General features: G+C 42.4%; 2 long non-coding RNA genes across 2 annotated transcripts in view; one reads left to right on the top strand and one right to left on the bottom strand.

Moving 5' to 3' along the window:
* LOC137633954 (uncharacterized) overlaps positions 1-25,250 on the top strand; it is a 149,150-nt gene that overhangs the window by 46,467 nt on the left and 77,433 nt on the right. The gene's annotated exons all lie outside the window — the stretch shown is intronic.
* Positions 2,028-16,241, bottom strand: LOC137633544 (uncharacterized). Its single transcript, XR_011042263.1, has 3 exons — positions 16,084-16,241; positions 4,577-4,703; positions 2,028-2,175 (listed from the first exon to the last, which is right to left on the bottom strand). It is a non-coding gene; the product is annotated as an uncharacterized lncRNA (long non-coding RNA).

Below are 25,250 nucleotides of genomic sequence, written 5' to 3'. Positions count from 1 at the left end.
AGAAGGTCGAAGTAATATTAAGCAGAAGAAAAAGATGAAAGAGAGAAATTTAGATTCGAACTGGGGGAGCAATTTCACGAAGTTCGAGAGCCCTCTTGCCCGTCACCAAGATTCAGCACGGGAATGAAATGCCGTGCTGAAGCTCAATGACTTCGTCAAGGCATTCTCTCATTAAGAGGGCACCGGACCACGAGGAGCCCCGAAAATGCGCTATAAAGATCAACTAAAGCGCACCCTGGCTCTAACTGACATCGATCCTTCCTCATGGGAAGAAACAGCCAGGGACAGGAAAACCGGGAGGAGTACAGTACACCATGGCACCATGGACTTCGAGGAGAGGAGGAGACAAAATGAGGAGGCTAGGAGGAGAAGAAGGAGAGAGCGATTAGAACAGCCCCGCCCACCACCTACCCTCCCTTGTGAACACTGTCCGCGACTCTTCCACCACAGACTAGGACTTAGCAGCCACATCAGGCATAAGCACCCACCCCATAGATAGGAGGCTGATGGCTAACGACAGAACCCAATACTCGGACACGAGTGGGCGCCGACGAAGATGTTGGTCTGACCTGGAGGTGCACCAGGGTCTGCTAGTGAAACAAGAGCCCAAATAGCTCAGCAGTACCTGTAGACAACTTCAATTTCCTGACAGACCAGGTGGCAGACACACCTGCAAAATGCTCACTAGGGAAGAGGTAAAATGATTGCAATACTCCGTCAACGCGTTTGGCACAAATCCTCGATTAGTGTAATCAGGGATATGTACTGAACGTGTTGAAAATGTCAGAATTTTAAGATCTCGCGGAAGGTTGTTGCCGCTGCCAACTTTGAAAATAGTGACCTCTTCTCTTTTTGAATTGGTCACTATGGACCTTGTGAGTCTCCCAACTAGTACTGGTTTTATTGGGTGTCTGAAGGTAGTCGACCACTGTGACGGCAGTACCCATAGGGAATATGAGGAGCAGCATGATATGCCAAGCACATGAAGATTGAGTTTTTCTGGTTATTTTGCATGTTCCAGTCCAGATATTAACTGACAACAGCCCTGAGTTTATTTCCCAGGAATTTATTTAGTTGTTGGAGCAGTACAATGTTGTACAAGTGAAATCAACTCCGTATAAAGCCTCTAGTAATGGAACAAGGGAATGACTAAATCATACTGGGGGAATAGCCAAGTGTCATTGGACGCCTGACTCAACCCTTAGAACTGGGCAACAGGTAATATCCTTTTCATAAGGATTTGAGATATTTCTTAATATGCTACCTTTATAATACTTTTCCAATCGACATTGAGAACACAAGGATGCCTGTGAACGGCATGCCTGCTACAAAAGGCACAGAGGGAGTGAAGATCTACAACCGGCTTCGACACGAAGCAGTTGCAGCGTCTATCCTTCCCCCGCCAAACACCAAGTCCCTGATTCCATTTTGTTTTCATCCATCATACAGCAAAGAAAAAGGATTAGAAGTTTTGGAAGATGTTTTATACATTTGGACACAACAGCGGCTGAAGCTAAAGTGAGTCTTCTTTCACTGGAGAAGGAGAGCAACTTACCAGCCCACCACCTGGCGTTGGATAGACCCAACTACAACGATCGATTCCAACTTGCACCGAAACAATCTCCCTAATTAAAGGACAAGGGTTTGTATGTCGCAGAGGAACAAAGCTACGTTTAATAAGTATCAAATAAACTGGAGAATGAACTGAAAATGAAAAACTTTGAGAAAACTAAAGCAGCCAGTCAAAGCTTTATCCATTCAACTCCAGATCATATAATAAGCTAAGGAATCAGAGCCACTATATTGTACAGTAGTGTCACCACCTTCCCAACTTGGAGGACAAATTAATATGACATTTTGCTACTGGCAAGCGGGGAAGGTAAAGCCTTCAGCTTGTGAGGGTACAGTTGCACACAGGGTTCCTCAATTACATTCCCTCTGTGATTAAATGCATATAAGGCATTAATGACTTAGTAATTCAGTGGTAGGCTGTCAGATATGCCAAGGAGCCACGGACAAACCTCTCTTTGTTGTCGAATATGCGGGACACCAGGCCACCCTTTTCTGCCACGCTGGCGAATATCTTTCTGGCAGAGAAGGCCAACTCCCGAACCAAACTCTCGTTGCTGATGATCTTTGGAAGACGTTGCAAAGTACCCACGTCGGCGGCCATTCCTGGAAGAAGGGAGCGTGCTGTAGGATACCTTTGAGGCAGAAGGTCTTAAACTTACAAACATTCGTTGATGCAAACAAAAAACCAATTGAAACCATTAAAATTAGATATTGCATCACATGTTCATAATGATAGATGTAATAAATAATATTACATAACTTGAATGCAGAAAGCAAGAGGACATTTGCAATATGAAACCGAATTATTTGTTGACTTTTACATCTGAAAATCCTAAGAATGTGAGTTAGGTGAAGTCTACCACAGGACAAAATGTAAACAATTTTAGAACCTATTAAGTTTGTAAGTTGAGGTTACTCACAGATGTTAGCTTATTACTATTCTGCAGAAGGACTCTTGAAAATTGAAATGGTCTGGATATAATGATGGATAAGATGATTAGCAAAGAAGAGGAGGAGAGAGAGAAAGGGCAACAGTGATGGTCATTTAATAAGATAAAGATGAAAAATTTATAAGATGATTTATATTTTTCCTAACTATATAAACTCGAGTCCTTTACTATAGGAGAATGGATAAAAGGCAGTCAAAGCTTTAACAAGGTGTCAACAGCCTGTGGGTGGCAGGGAGACGTCTCGCTGTAACCGCACTTGGATTGCAGCCGGGACTTGTTCTGGGGGTTTGTTGTGATGGCGGGAAAGTTTTAGTGAAGGTTTGTATACTTTGGAAATATACAAATTATTCTTAAAAAAAATTGTTCATTCATTCCAACACAAATCGAAACCATCAACCTTTACTATAGGAGACTAATCCTTATTATTATTACAAGCCAAGCTACAACCCTAGTTGGAAAAGCAAGAAGCTATAAGCCCAGTAAGGAAAGGAAAGAAGGAAATAAATAAATAAACTTCAGGAGAAGTAATGAACAATCAAAGTTAAATATTTTAAGAACAACATTAAAATGGATCTTTCATATTTCAACTATAAGATATTCAAAAAATAAGAAAAATGAGTAATAAGATAGAATAGTGTGCCTGAGACACCTCGCGTAAAGAGATCTCTACCCCAAGATAGTAGAGGACCAAGGTACAGAGGCTATGACACCACCCAAGGAGAGGGAACAATGGTTTGATGTTGAAATATTCTCTTGGGTGGGAGGAAGTCTCTGTTCCAACTGAATTTACCACTCAAAATGCTCCAGGGGATAGAGGGCTTCACGTCTAGAAGATCTATTGGGTGAAGATCTAGAGGAGGGAGAAGGTCTGACAAAGTGAAGTTGAGGAAGGCAAAGATCTAGTAGAAGGTGACCTCTTACTGGAGGAGAGATCACGCTGAAGCTGAGTCACAACCTAGTGATAGGGCTCCAAAGAGCTACCAAGGTCCAATGAGGAAGACCTCGTACGGTGCCAAGCTACAGCTGAAGTAGAGACCTTATGAAAAGCAGGAGGGTATAGAGAAGGCTCGGGATGGGCCGGTCATGCGAGAGCGCCAGCTGCTGAGGAGAAGACATCACCAGGGCAATGACCTACAGGTGATATTTCACCTCCTGGAACTGGAACAGCTTCCTGGAACTGCTAGAGCTTCCTGGAACTGCTAAAGCTTCTCTGAAAGGGAGTCTAGACTCCCCCAGAGATCACCACAGCACTCATGAGGCATCAGCTGTGTGAAGAAAGAGATGGGGAGTCCCCCTGAGGAGGAGGTGCTGCCGTTTGGCAAGGGAAAACGACATGACCTGTTTGTCCAAGGCTTAAACGACCATCACTCCTACTCGAGTAGGGAGTTCTGGAGGATGAAAAGGGCACCCTGGACTTCTTCAACTTTGAGGTTGACCCTGAAGGGGAAGAATCCCTCTTGGACTTCTCTTTCTTCCTACTGCCAAACCAACACCCACAAGGAGGATGGCTACTCCCTACACTTGCTGCATGGAGAGGCCTCGGAGCATACGTGGCCTCTGCAGGACCAACACAGCCTGTGAGGATCTACTTCTGCGCTACTCATGAAGGCGCTGCAAGTATGGGGCAGCACCTACGGGCATGTCCGCCTGACGAGTAGAGGGGAAGGCAATAAAAAAAACCCAGCACACTTGTCCTCTCTGATGGGTGGAATCATGTGGGGTTACAGCGAGCTGCCTCCTTGATGGTTGTTTACACCTGGGTGAAGTGTTCCAGCTTCCTTTTTATCCCTTTTCCTAAAGAGAAGGACGATAATAGTTTGTCTTTGTGTTGTAACAAAGTAAAACAAAACAAACAACAACTGATCATGAGGCAGTATTCCATAATGCTGGAAGTCAGAAATTGAATTGTGAAATGTTTGTTTTGTATTCAAAAGTAAAAACAAGAGGGATGGAACACCCATATATCTGTGAGAGAGAGAGAGAGAGAGAGAGAGAGAGAGAGAGAGAGAGAGAGAGAGAGAGAGAGAGAGAGAGAGAGAGAGAGAATTCCTCACCAATATCAACCTCCTTTACTTGGAATCAGGCATCCGACGTGCAGTAACGTATATCAACCGAGCAGAAGAGGTCCACCCCACCTCCAACACACGCATTGTGAATGGCAGCTATCACAGGCTTGGGGAACTGGGGAAATGGAAGGTTTCGTTTAATATCAATACGTAAGTTGAGGAATCTGAAAAATGAAAAAGTTTTCATACAAAAAAAGGGTTTGACATCACTGGTTACAAAACCTTAATGGGATTAGTTATGGTTTGTATATCCTGTATAAGCAAATGTGTGAAATATAAAAATTTATATATATATGTGTGTGTGTGTATGTAAATAGAGTATGATGAAAATCTAAAGAATACCAAGAGATACCAATAGTTTCAAAATTGCCCTGGTGAGTCCAGCCAGTTTTATCAAGCTTCCCAACACAACATTTAAGTCAAATAGAAATATATTTTCTTTTCTCAAAATGTTAAAAATCTCTAAATATCCATTCGAACCTGAGACCTTTATTATGATAAAGCTTCAGCGAAGATAAACACAGTTTTACCTAGGACGAGCGGGGTGGATCAGGCAGTAGGTACTGCAACTTGAAAGTCCCAAGTCATTAAAAGTTTTTTATTTATTCCCATACGTCAAACAAAGCTTTGACCTTTTATTCGATACGTATCCTTGGGAGGCATGGAAGCCCCTATTGGACTAAACTGACTGGCTTTACTGACCCAGGAATTGTCAATGTACTTTGGTCCTGTAAAAAGAAGGAAAGTCATGACTTATTCAAACTACCTGAGCATAGATATGTTGGAGTGTTAGGAGTCTCCAAATCCTTTGAGATCGAGTGTCCGAATGTAACGGAAAAGCCCACGATCTCTCAATCCTTCTACTTGTAAAGAACAATGATGAAAATAATTCTATGAAAAACCATAATGTATTATATTAAGTAGCTTAACTACATCCATCGTCTGGTCCAACCCCATAACAGAGCGACTGCTAGAACCCCAAGAGAGAAGGAAGGAAGAAAGGGCCAGATATTCTTACCTTTCTTTCTTGGACTTTATTGCACAACATGCTGAGCAGCATCTGCTACAGCTACTAAAGAGGAGGTGTCCAGGAAGTGCTGCCTCCAGTACTTGTACCACAGACAGATTCTTCTTGAAGGCGAGGGTAGAGCCCATACTTGACTTTGTTGGGTCGCGACTTCGAAGCGCCGCAGCGTGGCTTCCTCCGGGGTCGGGTATGTGTGTTTGATGGTTTAGCAAAGCCAAAGGAGGTGTACTCTTAAAAATGGGCTTTTTTCACCCTACTAGTGCTAAGGCACAACGTTTTCTGCTCCGGTCCAAAGTGCCGAGGTCTCTTGAGATAACACCCTCACAAGACAGAGAATTAGGTCATGCCAATTTTTAGTCGCATCTAGGAGAGGAAAGAAGCGATGGAGAAGGACTCGAACCTTGGGTCGTGGATTGCTAGGTTTTGTGTCTGTGTCTTAGCTACGAACTCTGGAACAAAGGTCGTCAAGATCTTCCATCCCTTGTCATGGTTAATAGAATATGAAATGCCATGAAGTTCCCCTATCTTTTTCACCAAGGCTAGAGCCAGCAAGAAAAAGGTCTCAAGTGTCAAGACACCTGTTTGATGCTCTTCTTAGTGGCTTGTACGGCGAGAAATCTTGAGACGTCCAAGGACAGGACAGGAGTTCTTGAAGCTCCTCATCATCAAGGACAGTGCCCATGAAGAGGAAAGGTCCAGGCCTTTCAAGCTGAAGGCTTGGCTCAAGGCTGCCAAGGAGACTGAGATAAGCTCTTCTTGGTGAAGGTAGATAAAGACTTAGGCGATTAGTTGCAGACTCCCAGTTTATGATGCCAATCACAGAAGATGGCCCACTTTCCCTACAAAATAGCTGCTGAGGATCTATGGAGGTATCCAGATATCTCAGATAAACCCTTTCGCTGGAAGGCAATGTTGGATAGCCTCCACTGTACAATAAAAGGGACTTCACTGACTTGTGAAACCTCTGCATATGGAAATGACAAAGAAGGTCGGGCTACTACGATAGTTGTACCGGTACCTCGATCCAGATCACCAGCAAATCTGGAAACCATTCAGCGTGTGGCCACTTAGGAGCCCCCAGGGTTTGCCTGAAATTCGAGGTTGTCAACAGTTTGTGGAGTATTCTAAATAGCAGGCAACAAGATGAAAAGACTCGACTTCTGTCAATTGATCACGATACCCACATTGGTGCAACAAGCTTGTTCAGATCCTGGAGCAACTCTCTCCTAGAGGACGACAAGATCAACCACTCTCTTATAGCAAGAAAAAAGTCATTCAGTAGTTTTTCTTAGTCAGCTGATTTTGGAAACATAGACTGTGGTAACAAAGAGCTTACAAACGTAAACAATGGAACAGACGTACATTCTCTGTGTTTTTATTTCATAAGATGATACTGAAATGTGACTATTACATATATAATTATTGAACACTGTACTGTACAATTAAGTAAAACATCAGTAATATTAAAATCCTGTTGATATCAAATACAGCTGTCCTTTTGGGCCACAGAAAAAGGACAAACTTTTAGGTCAACGGAGTAGCCTGGTTGAGCAGTACTGTACATAAATTAGTGATTGATCAGATTTAAATTTTCTCAATTATGCATACCTACGGATGTGTCTACAGTAAAAATAAATTTTGAATCAAAAAAGGGTTTAAGAGAGTATAATAGGTTTATAAGAGCATTAGGAGTGTTTATAAAGCTTGAATTTATGAAGAAAATACAAAATATTACAAATCATAAAAGTAATTTATACTATTATTTCTTCCTAGCTATACAAACCTACGTCCTTTGGTAAGGGTAGATTCTGACAAAACCTGGAAACGGCCAATGTAGAATTTTCGAGGTCCTAGCAACTGCCACCCAGTATTCCCTTGTGGTCCGGGTCTGACAATGCTCCGAGCCTCCACTTTCATTCTGCCTGGGACTTGGGGTAGATGCAGCGAGAAGTAAAACCTAAAGGTTTAAAGGCCGCTCATGAATGGCAGAGGCCAAGGACAGTGACATTGCCCTATCAAGCAGGACAATGCCCTAGAGACTGACCATATTACATATGATTAGCACCAAAGCCCCCTCTCCACCCATGCTAGGACCAAGGAGGGCCATGCAATGGCTGCTGATGACTCAGCGGATAGACCTATAGGCTCCCCCAAAACCCCACTCCTTAGGCTCACAAGGACAATGAGGTTGCAGCGACCAAAGGAACTAACGAGTTTAAGCGGGACTCACACCCCAGTCTGGCAATCCCCAGACAAGGACGCTACCACCAGGCCATCACAACCTTATTTACTTTTAGAATTTGTGATTTGTTCCTAAGCAAATGCAAGCCTTCATCTTTTAATGGGGAAGCCATCCTTACAAGGGATGAAGTTTCGCTCGTCCATTTAGCTAGCAATCCAGGATCGTGATGCTAAGTCTGGTAACAAGAGCAAAGGATCCTTGCAACCCATGACCCATGGGTGAAGGACCTATTGTGCGGTAAAGGAGCTTTTAATACAAGAACCTATCTTCAGTGAGAGCATAGTTCCTGTCATGGACTAATATAGGTATTGGGTTTGCCTTAACCGTCAAACACCCTTCGCAAGAATTGTGGAGATTCCACACTTGAACTATTTGGTAAAATAACTACCCATCACTAGTATGCCCACCTACACCTGTGTCCCTCCCAGCACTATAAACCTTCTTCGGCTGATTCCAAGAGACGGAAGGAAGGAAAAGAAGGAAGAAAGCCAATCTTAGACAAGATGCTTCTACGTCTCGGAAGGAGCGAGGTTGCTACATCACTCGCTGGGCATCTACTGGTACCACAGTGTCCTATGGAGAATGTGTCCAGGGACCTGTGGAAGCAATCCCAGAGATAGTGCACTGTGAAGATGGTCTGTCTTTTCCAAGCTACTGTCTTCAAAACTTGAGCAAGTGAATGGTTCTTTCTGAAGGCTAAAGACCAATGGTTCCTCCTCTTGTTCCTAGAGGGCTCTACTGTGACTTAACAAAGCCAGGAGGAGATGGTATGTCTGGAGATTTTCTTCTTTGTTCTCCCTGCACTAACAAAGAGACTGTACATTGGGTCTACCTGATCTCGTGAGCTTTATGTAGAACCTCACTGCCCTTACAGGCCATGGAAGAAAGTCATCTGACTTATCGGTCGTCTCCTTTAGCCATGATACTGATAAGGATTCAAATCTAAAGTTAGTGATCAATGGGTTTTGAGGTTTTGCCACAAATTCCTGAATGAATGAGAACAAGACCTGTCTCCCCCGCCCAGAAAGTAACACTAAATACGGTAAGACCATCAGGCTCTCTCCCACTTTTCGTTGAAACTAATGCTAACACTGTCATAGGAGTGAGATCCCTTCGTAAGGATTTATAAGGATTCTTCCAGAGTGACCAAAGGACCCTGGTCACATACCATACCAAACTGATGGTTATTTCTCGTGGGGAACAAGATTCTTCAAAAAGACGGGTCAAACATGATAATTCCCACAAGGAAGAGAGGTCTACTCCTTAGTCTGAAGACTCGTCAAGGCTAAGTGATATAGCCTTTAATCACTGAAAATGAGAAGTTTTTCATTCCTCAGGTAAATAGGAGAATCCACAACTAGTAGAATACAGATTTCGAGTAGCGAAACGTTCTTCCCACGACACCAATCAGTGAAGACCGCCCACTTTGCTTGGTAGACAGCTGATGAAGACAGCTAAAGAGAGAGTTGCTTTGCAGTTGGTTGTGAAAAACCTTTCTCTCTGAGAAGATGCTGGATAACTTCCAAAAGTGAAGAGAGAGAGCCAGTCCAATGCCCTGTGGTATCTCTCCATATGCGACTAACATAGGAGGTTGTACAAAGTTAGACTTGGAAGGTCTGGGAGGTTGGGTGTGATGACAGCTCTGACGTTCATTTTCCTTACAAGACAAATAATACGATGGCACAGATGCCGAAGCCGTCCCACGGGTGTTGAAACGCGTCCTAAAGTGATGCTGCTGGGTCCGGCACTGATGAGCAATAAACTTCTTGTTTGGTGAAAGGCAAACATGTCTATTATTGGGGAACCCCATTAAATCATGTTTACTCTCTACCAGATAATACAAAGAACATTTTGAGACTGCAACTTGACTGCGATGACTTACATTGTCTACTATCATGTTTCATTTCCCTGGAATGAAACGTGCCCACATGCTTACGATGTTGTCTTCCAACCATGAGTGAATTCTGACCTCCAACTGGTAAAGGGGCCGAGAAACTGACCTCCTTTGCTTGTTGAAATAAGACACTACTATAATATTGTCACTCATCAACAATACTGAGTGATCTTCTACCAAGTCCTGGAAATGAATTAGAGCTAGGTACGTTGCCTTCAGTTCCAAGACGTTTTTATGGACCTCTTGCCAATGCCTCTCGTCCACCGACCTGACGTGGCATGAGTTAGAATGTGCGTTGCCCTACCTTCTCTGGATACATCTGACAAAAGGATGAGTTCTAGGATAAGAAGCTGTAAGGAGGATTGCTCCATCAGGTTCCTCTTCTGCAGCCACCAGGACAGGTACTTTCAGAATTCCTGTGTCACCTTGACTAATACAGTGGAACCTCTACATACGATCTTAATTCATTCCGGGACCTGGTTCGTATGTTAAAACGATCGTATGTTGGAGCGAATATTCCCATAAGAATACACTGTAATTTGTATCATTTGTTCTACAGCCCAAAAACCTATGATTACTCCTTAATAAATTACTACTCATAATTGTACATAACAATAATACAATTGCATTATATAAGAGAGATGTAAAAAAAGAATAATTATAAAGAAATAATAAATAAAAAAGGTGTTTTTTTTGTCACTTTACCTAAGAGACCGGCCAACACAGGTGTAGGCTTTGCTACGCAGGAGGAGACAGACGGTCGGCGAGGAGGTAGAGATGGTGACTGCGATAACGTACCGTAACTTACTCTAACTTACACTACGTGAAGTTTAACCTAACTTAGCTTATATATATTTTTTTTTAATCTAATTTTTTTTTTACATTTTTTTCTTTTTTATTTTTAATTTTCAACACTTTCACTTGATTCAATCTTAGTTTTCTTTGCTTCCCTTTCTTTCTCTTCATCACGATCACTAGACCGCTTCGTAGATTTTTTAAAGAAACTATCGAGAGAGAGTTGCTTGGTACGGCTTTTCAGAATTTTTCTGAAATGGGTTAAGCAGACATCATCGAACTGCGAAACTACACGGCAAACTTGAAGTTTCTGTGGGTGATACTTATCAATGAAATCAACCACGTGTTGATGATGTACCAACCGTGTCACACGATTGTACAGTACCCTGTACATAGTAACGACATTTCTTTTTTTTTTGTATATATTATGCTTTGTATCTTCGCTCTCCCCTCGCACTGATAGGGGCCTGAATAAACATGTCTGTTTTTCTCACCGTTAATTGTTAACAGAACTGGTTGTTGGTTGAACATGAAATTGCCTGTTATGCTTTTATGTCCTTTTTGCCAGGACTTTATGTATGTATAATCTGCTGTTCTGTAATAAAGTTACTCAGTTGCTTTCATCCTGCCTTCTTAGTCACAGCCTCTCTCAGCCGTCACATTGGTGACCCCGGAGTGACCACCAATGTGACGGGCCGAGAGAGGCTGTGACTAAGAAGGCAGGATGAAAGCAACTTGGTGCTGATTCCCTAGAGGGGGAGAAGATGAAGGAAAAAAAGGCGCGAGTCATTCTACTCATTCTCCCCAGACTAATCCAGGTAACTTTAGCCCTCAACCCTCTGCTATTTGTCCATCAAGGAACTTAAGGTGTTTAGACTATTTGTGCAGCAACTATAGGACCAATGGAAAACGTATTCATGTTCCTGGTGATTACATCTTGCAGGTAGTGGGCGGTGGAGGTCGCCTGATGCTTCCACATGCCCTCTTGCAGAACCTCCACCACAGAGTAGTTCTTTAAAGGTTAGACCTAAGGCTGAGCGGTAGCTTTTGACTGCCGAAGCCGAGAGAAGCATTTCTTCCCAAAGGTGTACAAGCAACTCCGCTGTTGTTGGAATAGAGGCATCGAGGGGAGTGATACCCCTTCCACGATACCAACCTCAGAAAACAGAGCACTTAGCCTGGTAGACTGACGCTGAAGAGCATCTGAAGTGTCTAGACACCCTTTCCGCAACTCGTTACAAAAATCCCCTCAGAAAGGAGATGCTGGACTGTCTCCAGGCATGAAGTCGAAGCAAAGCTATAGCTCTGTGGAAGAATTTGGCATGTGGCTGTTTGAGTAGATCATGTGGTGGAGGAAGTTCCCTCGGAAGCTCCATCACGAGCTGCAGAATGTCCGGGAACCACTCGGTGTGATGCCAAAGCGAAGCTATTAGGGCCACTGATAAGTTCTTGCTTAACCTGAATTGGTTAAGAATTTTTCTCATCAGACAGCATGGGGGAAATAAGTACACATCGATGTTGGCACACTGCTGTTGGAATGTATCTTGCCACAGAACCTGGGGGTCCGGGATTGGGGAAAAGTAGAGTGGGAGCCTGAAATTCAGGGCTGTCCTGAACAGGGCCACAGCCGGGGAACCCTACAAAGTCAGGACTTTGTTGGCTACTAGATGATTCAAAGACCACTCGGAGCCCACTATCTGATTCGCTCTGCTTAGATTGTCTACAAGCACATTCCTCGTGCCTAGAATGAAGCGAGCAGATAGAAACACCGAGTTGTCTTCTGTCCATCCGAGTATCTCTACTGCTAGATGCCGCAGGAGCAGGGAAAAAATACCGCCTTGCTTGTTTAGGTAAGTTACTACCGTGGTATTGTCACTCATCAACACAACGGAGTGACCCGCAAGGAACTGGTGGAACTGTTGGAGGGCAAGGAAGGCTGTCCTCATCTCTTAGAGATTTATATGCTGGTAGCTTTCTGATTCGGACCACAGGCCAGAGATGGTGTGGTGCAGCATGTGGGGCTTCACCCTCCTATTGATGCATCTGAAAAAAGCATCAATTCCAAGGGAGGGACGAGAAGATCAACCTCCTTGCGGAGGCTCTTGTCTGCAAACCACCACCTGAGGTCCGTCTGTACCTCTGGCCCAAGACGAACTAGGGTGCCTAGGAATCGGAGGCCTGATTCCATTGAGACTTGAGTCGCTACTGGCAGGATCGCATTCTGAGGCGACCGTTGGGTACGAGACGGGACAGAGATAATAGGTGGCCTAAAAGACTTAACCAGCTCTGCGCTGGTAGCTCTTCTCGTCTGAGGAAGGACCATGCTACCTTCCTCAGCCTCTGAATTCTTTCTTCTGATGGAAATGCTTTGTGCCATTTGGAGTCTATTATCATGCCCAGGTATACCAGTCTTTGGGAACGTAACAGATGAGACTTCCAGGTTTACCATGATCCCCAGATCTCGGCAAAGCCTTAGAAGTTTGTTTCGGTGTTGAAGAAGGGTCACCACCGAGTCTGCTAGAATCAGCCAGTCGTCCGGATATCTTACAAGACGGATGCCGATTCTGTAAGCCCAAGATAACACTAGGAAGAACACTTTCAAAAAGACCTGAGGTGCCAAGAAAAGACCAAAACACAACACCTTGAACTGGTCTTGTTTCTGATTGAACATGATTCTTATATACTTCCTGGAAGACAGATGGACTGGGATCTGGAAGTATGCGTCTTTGAGATCCAGTGTACACGTCTTATCGCTTGTCTGACTGTGTCAGCTGTCTCCATCCAGAACGAAGTTTGACCGAGAGCTCTATAACTGGTCCCCAGCCTCCAGATACCTTTTTCTCAAGAAAGAGTCGACTGAAGAAGCCTGGGGATCCATTGAGGACCTCTTGGAAAGCACCCTTCTCCAATATGGTTTGGACTTCGGCCCAAAGGGCCAGCTCTTTTGCGGATCTCTTCACATAGGAGCTCATAGGGACTGGATCCCGAGTCAGCGGAGGCAGAGATCAAATGACGGGATGTGATACCCTGAATGAATCACATCGACTGTCAAAGGTTCGGCCCCAAGCTGCAGCCACCTTCGCAAGCGTCTTTGCAAGCATCAACTCACAGGTGGATAAGTGGGAGGATTTCCGGTCTTAGCAGGATTGGCCTCTGCCAGATCCCGTTCCCTCTACCTCCACGGGAGGACTTCGAAACTCTACGGTTACCTTGAAAGGACTTACCAGACACATTAGGGCCCTGCCGTCTTGGGATCCTAGCCCCATTCATCTGCGGTTTGGAAGAAGACCGTTTCTTCTGTGACAGAGGTTGGTACGGCCGTGATGTCAAGGCATTTTGGAGGAAGGAGTCCTGGTTAGACTTCCACCACTCGCTTGACGTCTACCGGCACGAAAAGAGAACTCCCATAGAAAGAGGAGGTTCTCAGCCTAGCAACCTCAGTCTGTGGGAGCTATCAATGGAACTTCTCAATGGCCGAATAGCGTCTCTTGAGGATGGTATTCGCCCACAGGTTGACAACCTGGAGGGAGAGGAACATAATCGTTCTGGTGCCGGACAAGAGGAAGGTTTCCATCAACCTCCTTGTGGACTCACAAGACCAGTCCTGAGACCTGATCAAGTGGCCCACAGATACCAACCAAAGGTCCAGCTACGAAGTAGCCTGTATGGCATACTTCGCAACTTTCTCCTGGTTCGTGGCAAGCAGTTGGCGAGACTGGAAGTCATCTCGTCTTGAGAAAGGGTTTTCCTAAACAGGGATACGATCTCTCTTGGCCAAATAATGTCTGGCAATGAGATCCCTGGGGGTCGTCATAGCGAGAGCGCAAAGGCTCCACGACACATGAGCCTGAAGGCTCTGAGTCACGAGAACCCCCAGGGTTCAACATAACGAGGGCCCAAAAGTCCAAGCTCACAAGAGCACAAAGGCTTACGGTCACGAGAACCAAGAGATTCAATGCGACGAGAACCTGCAAAATCCCATGTCACGAAAAACCTAGGAGTTCTGCATAACATGGTCCCTGGAGACCAAGGTTATGAGAGCCCGAAGGCTCATCAAGACAGGAGCTAAAAGGCTCAAGGTTATGAAACCCGATGGCTCATCCTAACGGGAGTCCTGCGAGCCTGAAGGCTCGACGTAACGAGAACCCAAAAGCACAGGGTTAAGGAGCCCAGAGGCTCAGCGTAAGCGTCATAAGAACCAGAAGGAATCACGAGACGAGAACATGAAGGTTCAAAGAGGCATCTCATTATGTCAGGGGGAGGAGCACACATGGGGTGGCAAGGGGTCAAAAACTCCTTCACTTGACAGACCCCGAAGGGAAACGTCAAGCAGATTCCTCAGGGGAGGACTCTGATCACAAGCCTGGTCTCTCAAAGAAGAGAAAAGTTCTCTCAAAGGAGAGAAAATTTCTCTCAAAGGAGAGAAAATTTCTCCCGAAGGAGAACTGTGCCTAGGACTATGGTTTCCCCCAGAACTAGCGGGAGAAGTATAGGCGTAATCCGCATGCTGGTCACGAATTACCCTCTCTCGTGGAAGAGAGAGATATTCTCCCAAAGGAGGAACATGCCTAGGACCTTGCTCTCCCTCCATACCCGGAGGAGAAGTATAGTCTTCGGCTTCAGCCACAGGAGACCAAAAGTCAGACTGGTGGAAGGCTCCACCTCCGAGAGAGTTGGAGTGCGCTTCCTCTCACCCCCCCAACTAAAAGAGTTCGAACAGAACTTCCTTCGAAGGGGGACCATCAACGACCAAAGATGGCCAGAAAACTAACAAATCAGAAAGAGAGCAGGCACTCCCTAGGGGAAGGGGCAGGACTGAATAGCTAGGGGAAACAGCACCATCTTTTGGCCAACAAGGTTGACCTGGAGTTAACAGGGCTGCACTGCTAATCAGCCGTTCCCCAGTGAGGACCGGTAGAGGATGAGATCGAGTAGTCAAAAAAAGGGTCCAAGATTTCTTTGACTTTGAGGAAGACCCCAAAAGCGAAGAATCTCACTTCGACTTCTTTTTCCTGCGCCCATATCTCTCCCACTGGGAGGCAGACAACTCCCTTCACTCATCACAGGTGTTGTCCAGATCACACTGATGGTCCTAGCAAGCCGGACACAGGCTGTGGGGTCCCGTCTCAAGGGAGGACATAATGGTACTGCAACAGCGGCCTTCGGGACCAGGACAGGTATGCATGGAACAAGGTGTACACACAGTTGGAAAAGTAAAAGCATAAAAGTTATTATTCAAATGGCTAGTCTTGACGGGAGAGAGCGGCAATGTCCATCTGCTACCGAGCCAGAAAGCAAAATGGTTTCTCAGCAAAGGTGTGTGAGTGAGCATGTTAGCCAGCTACCCTTACCACTATCTAGTGGTTGGGGTGGTTTTCCCTGGCTAAAATGATCATGGCTTATCTTTCGGCAAATTCCCCTATAAATAGCGGAGGGTTTGTATTTAGTGACAGAACAACGGACTTTTGATAAAACTGTGATAAGGTTGAAATACCTTTTCCATGAACTATTAGATTTATGAGAAGAGCTAAAGGTACCTTTTCCTTGAAGCTTCTCTTCACACAGACCTTTCTGCCTTCAACCTAATAGACGTCCCCTCATTGATGCATCCGCCTCCCATCTGACCTGAGGCGACAAAACGTGACATGCCTAGAGCTTTGCATATGGCGTCGTACATCTTCGATGTCATGGCAAAAGGTCCAGAAATTGTCAAATGGAATATCAGTGTGTAATACAGTACAGTTATCAATAACATAGTAATGCATCTAAACACGTATCAGATCTATGTATATGCATAATGTATATCTATCTTCAGAGTAAAATTTTTAATCAATATCATCTAAACACTATCCGCGATCTAAGACTGTCTAATGGTTTTTCAGTTTATTTGCTGTTGAAATTAAGATCAATTTCAGTGAAAGCAAATTACAGTATTTACTACAGGAAAAACTATATGATCAAAATGTTGTCACGTCCATAACTCCAATTTTACCGCTTTTTCTCTGATGCAAGCTCACTTCGCTAGTGATTAAACATGATCTCATTGCTCAAATGTTCTGGCAGGCGGAACGTATTGCTATCGGCGTCAGCCCGTGGGCTAGTATTTCGGGGTTATCAATTATATAAGTTAGATTTGATTTCCTCGATAATCATAACCCAGTGATTCATGGTTGTTGGTTTAAATGAACGTAATAATTATTTATTAAAATTTGCTTGAAATTACTGAAATAGTTTTGGGAAAATTTTGTTAATGGAAAATAAAACCGGTTTCATTGTAGTGTATTACAGGGCAATGTAACCTAGGAAAGCAACTACTTTTTCTTATAGAAAAAATTACGCTCTCTTCGAAAATGACACTCGTTCCCGTCGCAAATGAATAGTTTCAGAAATATATATACATCTATATCCTCAAATAATGGGGGACCCCCAGTGGGAACTCGGGGTTTTGGGTGGGGAAAACATACTGGGGAATCGATATATAAACGTAAAACAAGCCTTTTCTTCTCTATACATTACCTTCTTGAAATTATAATAATCGGAGGAAAATACAAAACAGTATATCTGGATAAACTTTGGAGGCGCCGTTGCAGAGATTGTGTCATGAAAAAATACAGTGACCAGTGCTGCCAACGTCCGATGTAGACATTAGCACCCGTACGTTCGTCCGTTCGTGCATACCAGTTTTGCCCTGCGCAGAAGCTTTTTCCCATTTTATTATCCTATTCCTTTTAAAATCATCTCATTTTATATTCCCATTCAATATTATTTATCATTCATTCTATTTTATCTTCCTAAATTGGGTTTATTTCTTTTGTTATTTCCTTTTCACTGCCCAGTTTCACATAAATTCTTCCTCTGGACTAGTTTCCCTACCCAGTTCATTTATGTTTACCCTCTAGACTCCCTTATTTTTCTGTTAACCAATCAGGAACCGATACGTATTCAAGGTTTACACAAGCGGGTTGACAACTGATATTTCCCTTCCTTTGTCTCTTTAAGTGGACTGTTCATTCCTCTTCCACGAAGCCCTTTTCCTTTGTAACCTTTGAATTAGTCAGATGTCCGTCATTTCGAGTGAGATTTATTTTTTCGAATTTTACGATGGAGGAAATTATAGATACTTGTAACGGCTGCAGTATTCCGTAGCAAAAAGCATGTGCTAAATTCCATGGTGATTTTTATGATTCTTCTGTCAATGTTGATATTTTCCTGAAATCACACAATGTATTTCCTCAACGCTTGCAGTGCCCCAAGTGTCGTTCCCCCCTATCTTACAGGAAAGATATTCACGTGTTTTATTGCAATTCCGAATCCAGCATACCTAAAACCAAAAAGAAACGTTGTTGTGGTTATACCGTTACTTCCTATAAAGGTACATTTTTGGGAAAAAGTCGTCTACCCCCATGGAAGACTCCCGTGACCGGCAAGTTTCGTCGTCTTGTTCGTAAAGGTAAGTAGAATTTTACCGTTTTCAGTAAATACCTGAAGTTTGTGACCTGTCATACTACTAGGATAGGTTAGGTGGGTTTGTTAGGTTCTATGCCCTTTTTGTACCATTTATTTATTGAGTAAAACTTATATGGAGTAATTATTTAAAATACGTATGGAAATATCTATCATTGCTATCGTTAGTAATGTCATCGTGCCGTTGGTAACTCTGTGTACCATACGTCATCGTTGGTAACACTGTGTATTATTGGTAACGTTGCTAATGTTATCGTTCGCAGTACATTCGTTTAAAAGAAGTGACACCGTTGAAGAAATGCTTATATTTAAACATTTTAACACAACATATGTCATCAGTGATTATATTTAACCATTTTAACAGAAAATATATGTTTTCCTGTAGGAAATAACGTGATCTAACCGGTTTTCACCTTCATTTCATCCATAACAACAGCATCCAATTCGGCAACTTAAAGTTAGCCGAATTGGTTGACCTGTTTGTTTCCGATTGAAATGAACATCAAATTCAGTTAAATCACGTCATTTACTATAGGAAAACATATATTTTCTGTTCGAAATCTCACCCTGTAATACAATACAAAATTACCATGAAACCTAAATGTTATACTTAGTGAAATAAACATCTTTTTTCCTTAAATTCTGTATCTCCATTAACATTGGCTGCCGACAGTAGGCCATGGGGTTCAAAACACTGTATTTTGAGAGATCTATTAGATTGTGTAAGTTCCAATGTCCTAATTAATATTGTACTAAACTACAATAAAAACCCAATAGGAAACAAAATACGCTGTTAAAATGAAAGTTGAATTCTGTACAATTTTGTGAATTAGCCACCTCCATTCGGTTATTCACCCCTTTACATAAGCACAGGTGCTGTTGTGGACCAATGGACGCCATACAACAAAACTTGCATAGGGTCACCGTATGGGATTCAGGTGGTCCTGTCATAAATTGAACTCATACATTGGAAAACATAATTACGTAATAACAAAAACAACAATCATAAGATTAATTTGTAATACAAACTTACTTTGGTACATAATAAAGGAGGAATTGACGAAGAATTGACGAAAATCGAAGAATTAACTTGGAGGAGATTCGAGTAGTCCGCTATGACAGATTGTTTGTTTACATTGAGACAGTGGTGCCAGATGAGTTAGTCTAAAATCCCCAAACTCATGATGAAAAATCCCCAGAACAACCCCAAAATTCCCATTTCCACATATATATATATTTTCTTCTGATCTTGTAACTTTATTTTTATATAAATGACTCACTTCATATGAGTACCAGCAAACTAAATGCAACATATATAGGCTAAGGATTTACTCATCTAGGGATAAATCTCTATATCTGGCAACACTGGCCTTGGCTTAGCTGGCCAAAGCACCTTGCTCAACGAAAATCCCTAGACTCAAAATTTTCCCCAAATCTGAGCCAATTTCCCCATTTTATTAGTTAACACGAATTAAAATAAGCGCTATATATACATCGACATCTTCCTAAAATATACTATATTTTGTATTTTCGTTCATAAATAGTATTCTTTTCAACCAAAAACGTTAGAATTTAGATTACAACAGATAATTAGAACAATCTGAACTACAAGATTTTTCCCAAGATTCACTAGAAATTCCCTATTTTGGGACAATTTCCTTAAAAGTAGGGGTCCCTTGTGCGACGTATTTCTTGTGCATATCAGGGTCAATGCAACGGCTCCTCTGATAATCAAAAGAGATTTAAGTCTTTATCTTTCTTTTAGTTTCTTTTGTCTTTATCTTAAGATCGTCTTTAATAAACTCTCTCTCTCTCTCTCTCTCTCTCTCTCTCTCTCTCTCTCTCTCTCTCTCTCTCTCTCTCTCTCGAATCTGAGGCAAAATTCTTCACCTTTCTTATTTCCTCCAAATGAAAATTATTAATAATAAATAGAATTTTTAACTTCTTCGCCCAAAAGTTTAGTGAGAGAGAGAGAGAGAGAGAGAGAGAGAGAGAGAGAGAGAGAGAGAGAGAGAGAGAGAGAGAGATGAACACCAAAGAAGCACATACGAACAACTGTCACAAGAGTTCTCGTTTATGAAATGTTCGATTTGTCTTGATGTCGGCGACTTCGTTTGTAATAAAATACTATAAAATGTTATAAATCCTAACTTTAAATAAGGAATTTAGGCTTTTAGTGTAGGCCTATGTGCTTATAATAAACCTGAAAAGCTCAAATTGATAACTACTTATGCGAAGTCGAAGTTATATAATTAGACATTCGAACACAAAAAGGAAATATTTCGCGAATATTGTAAAGTAAGATTTTAATTCGTAAAACTAGACCTACGCCATTGTTTTTACGTAAATTTTCTCTAATATTTGAACAAAATGTAAATAAATTTGTAAGATAATTATGTATCTGGCAGTTGGTAAACTGTAGTTGGTCACAGCCCAGGCCAGATAAAACATGTAGGTGTGGCAGCCTCATCCCTCGTTCTGTGTCTAAGATTATTATACATTTGGCAACAAGTTTCGATGAGGACGAGCTGTGATTGGTTGAATTGAAATGGAGTTCTGTGATTGGTTGATTCGAAATGGGTGGATGGTATAAATAGGAGGAGCCAACCAGTTGGCACTCCTACGGGCCAACCAAGGGAAAGGCCCGTGCCAACAACAAGTGTTGGCTTTAATACCCCAAGACAGTTGGCACTCAGTAGAGGGGGAGGGGAGGGTGGGGTAACAAGGGGAAGGGAAAGGGGAGGAGGGGATTAGGGCTTTGGGGGCTGGGGGAGGGATGGGACAGGGTGGGAGGGTTAGGGATGGGGCAGCGGGTTAGGGTAGGGTGGGAATGGGTGGGGGGTAGGGGGGAATGGTTGGGGGGGGGTAGGGTGGATATGGGTGGGGGTAGGGTAGGTGGGAATGGGTTGGGGGTTAGGGTGGGAATGGGTTGGGGGTAGGGTGGGGGAGGGTTGGGGGTTAGGGTGGGAATGGGTTGGGGGTTAGGGTAGGGTGGGAATGGGTTGAGGGCTAGGATAGGGTGGGCAAGGTCTGGGGGCTTGGGTAGGGTTAAAGTGGGGCTAATGTACAATTGGGTAGTAGTGTGTGGTTGTGGGTATGTGATGGGGCTCTGAGGTTAGGGATATGATCAATGGCCCAGGGAAGACCAGGCAATGGCTGCTGATGAGTCAGCAGGTAAAACAACAGGCTCCACCACACACCGTATCCTTACCTCACATGGATGGTGAGGTTGCAGACACAACAAGAAACAACTAAGCAAAGAAATTAATTATTAAAGTCACGTTAAGATCTATAAGTTTATCATTTAGTTTATAATGAAACATAATAAACTCCATTTGGGAACTCGATTTATGATTTGACAAATCTCGTTCGTTGGTTTTAGATGATCTCAGCCTTAAAATAAAGGGGTAACGTTGCAACCATTTCTTCAGTATTTGCGTTCGTATGTGTTCATTTAGACAAGTATTTATAATACCAGTTGTTCCCGGTACATATATGCTTAAATTCAACAAAAATACCTTAATTCTAATCATTAAGAATTGCTAGACTCACTTAATGTTCCAATTGTTTCATATAAATTTAACAAATGAAGACGAAGTCAAATCACTTCGAGCATTCGTTCGAGTTACGATTTGACACAAGTGTAGCAACAATAGTGTTCGATTTGCGTTCGTATGTCTTCGATTTTGACTTCAATTATAATAAGTAATTCCACACATATTATTTGCGGTATAACTATCATTGAATTCATCAAAAGAACTCCATCATTTTATTTAAGCATTAAAAGCCTTTATTCGTGTTGTATTTGTAATAAATAAATATTATATATGAAGACGAAGTCAAATCCCTTTGAGCGTTCGAACCCATCAGCCTTGAATTACAGACGAGAGAAATCTTAATCTTAATTCCATTATCATTAGTTTTATAATTCAAAGGAAAATAACATTAGGAACAACAACATTAAATACAACATCCCAAGACAAATAACACTGAAACAACAAGAATTAAGATATCAAGAAAAACAACAGTGAAGGTTTTATTCACACCAAGAAAAAGAACATTAGAAGGACCAACATAGAAAACAACAGTTGTGGAAACAACAACAACATTAAGAGCAACAACACCAAGAACTACAACAGTAGCAGCAACATAAAGAACAACAACACAGAACAACAACAGTAGCAACAACATCAAGAAAATAATTACCAAAAACAACACCAAGAACAACACAGAATAACAAATAATAATAAAAACAACAGTAGCAACACTAAGAATACAAACAGAAAAAGAACAACAGTAGCAACAACACCAAGAACAGCAACAGCACAGAACAACAACATCAAGAACAACACACACTAATACAAAAACAGTACCAAGAACAACTGGAGCAACAACATCCTAAACAACAATCAGCAAATACATGAAGAACAACAACACAGAACAACAACAGTACTGTCAACATCATGAATAACAAACACCAACACAACAACGGTAGCAACAACAATTCGGGTTCTGGGGTGAGAGAGAGAGAGAGAGAGAGAGAGAGAGAGAGAGAGAGAGAGAGAGAGAGAGAGAGAGAGAGTCTTACCAGAATTCGTATTACAAAAGTTTAACTTTAAATTTCAAGTTTTATTTTTTTTTCGAAATTAGATGTATTTGGTTTCAAAATTGATTATTTTATAGTTTTCCAATTATCATTATTGTCACCATTAAAGGACTTAAAGTGAGTAGGCCTAAATTATATCATTTTTGTATCATTAATTTGAGCTTTTCAAATTCCTTCGTTCTTTCGAATCACAGAAGAAGAAGAAGAAGAAGATAATATAATATAGTCAACGTAGTATGTTGTAGAAACATACTGTATGTGTGGAGATGTTGTGTATGTGAATCATCATAGTTAAATCTATCTGCTAAGGAGTCATCAGCAGCCATTGCCTGCCCCTCCCTGGTCATAGATTGGGTGCTGATAATGTGCATATATGATCAGTCTCTAGGGCATTGTCCTGTTCCTGGCCTCTGCCATTCATGAATGACCTTTAAACCTCAGGTCACTCAGTTTACGAATTGAGTGTGCTTACCACTACGTCACGGAGAGAGAGAGAGAGAGAGAGAGAGAGAGAGAGAGAGAGAGAGAGAGAGAGAGAGAGAGAGAGAGAGATTATTTAATAAATTTATTACGCCCAAAGACGTCAAACAAAGGTACATATTGGCAATTACATACAGTACATCAAAAATCAACATAAAAAGAAAAATTACAGCATTGAATCATCAGTGTATCAGTTACAATAATAACATATATGAGTTTGTACTCCATTATCACAACAACTGCAACAGACAGTTTAGCAGCCACCAAAGTGTGGATGACGAGTCAAAATCACGTCTAGGTGGTCATCTTTGAGTAACTATTGACAGGTTTGAAATAAATTTTTGTCCTTGAGGTAACAGATTCCTGACAGTAGGGCAATGAAGGCAATAGTGTTTAAGTTATTGGCATTAGCAAGGTTACAGAGTTTACATGAGGTGTAGTGTGGTATATCTGGTGTCTGTCCAACCTGCCACACAGGACGATATCCCACCCTTATCCTGGCACTTACGATTATTTAATAAATTCATTACGACCAACGACGTCAAACAAGGTTACATACAGTGTATCAGAAATTACAAAAAAAAAAAAAAAAAAAAAAAAAAAAAAAAAAAAAAAAAAAATTACAGCATTGAATCGTCAGTATATCATTCACAAAAATAACATATATGAGTTCGTATTCATTCTCACAACAACTGCAACAGACAGTTTAGCAGCAACCAAAGTGTGGATGACGAGTAAAAAAAAAAAAAAAAAAAAAAAAATTAAAAATTAAAGATTACAGCATTGAATCATCAGTATATCATTCACAAAAATAACATATATGAGTTCGTATTCCATTATCACAACAACTGCAACAGACAGTTTAGCAGCCACCAAAGTGTGGATGACGAGTCAAAATTACATCTAGGTGGTCATCTTTGAGTAAATATTGACAGGTTTGAAGTAAATTTTGTCCTTGAAGTAACAGATTCCTGACAGTGGGGCAATGAAGACAGTAGTGTTCAAGGTTATTGGCATTAGCAAGGTTACACAGTTTACATGAGGTGTAGTGTGGTATATCTAGTGTCTGTCCAACCTGCCACACAGGACGATATCCCAACCTTATCCTGGCACTTACGACATTATGCCTACGCACCATGAGTCCACGACGCCGGTACTTGTGACGGCTATGCAGAAAGTTATCGTGATGTTGTATGGAAACACTAGTGCCCCTCTCTGCATCCCTGCGCTGTACTGTACAAGCAAAAGCTGCTGAAAATATTCTATGTTTAAGGCAGCGAAGTGAGGGCTCATCATTTCTGTCATCAAGGTCCAGTGTGCAGGCCGCTTTAGCAAGACTGTCCACCATGTCATTCCCAGCAAGCCCAATATGGGAGGGCATCCACATGAAGGACACGACAAGCGAGGCATTGTAAGCAGCAGCGAGTTGACACAGTATGTCTCGCACAACACGACCACAGCTGGGCCTAGAAGATGTCAGTGCCTGGAGTGCAGATTTGGAGTCGCAGATCACCAAGCCATTCACATTTCTTCTAACAAGTAGAGTTACTGCATCCCATATACCTTGAAGTTCGCAATAAGTGGAACTGGATGAGTTTGGCAGCCTGCGACCATGCCACCCACCCTCAGGAGTTTCTAAAGTTTGGGAGAACATAGCACATGCTGCACTTCCATCTGCCTGTACTGAGCCGTCAACGTAGATGTGGTGTCCTGCAGGAACTGAAATTGACAGATTGGATATTGTTTCCAAAACCAGCTGTTTCTGTAGACTGGTATGGGCATCTTTAGAGGTTGGTGTGAAAGTGACAGCAGGAATAGGAACCCGCCATGGTGGCAAATCTTGGATGACAGCTTGCTCAGGTACAGCAATATCAAGGTGTCGAAGATTTTCACATACTGTCCTAACTAGGTTATGGCCCCCTGGCCGGAGTTGAGGTCTTGGTGCATCTTCGTCAAGTGATGCTCTGAGGACAGCAGAGAAGTTTGGAGTAAATTGTGGAGAGTGTAGACATTTAACAGAAAACAAAGTTACATTGGCATAAATTCTCTCTATTAATGGATGTAACATGAGTTCGGTCTGCATGTTGACTATCCGAGTGGAAGGAGGGCAACCTAGGATAAACCTCATTACCCTATTTTGGAACAGTTCTTGTG

Source organism: Palaemon carinicauda, chromosome 43, assembly GCF_036898095.1.
Source record: "Palaemon carinicauda isolate YSFRI2023 chromosome 43, ASM3689809v2, whole genome shotgun sequence".
Classification (NCBI taxonomy): Eukaryota; Metazoa; Arthropoda; class Malacostraca; order Decapoda; family Palaemonidae; genus Palaemon; species Palaemon carinicauda.
This window is presented reverse-complemented; position numbering and strand designations above follow the sequence as displayed.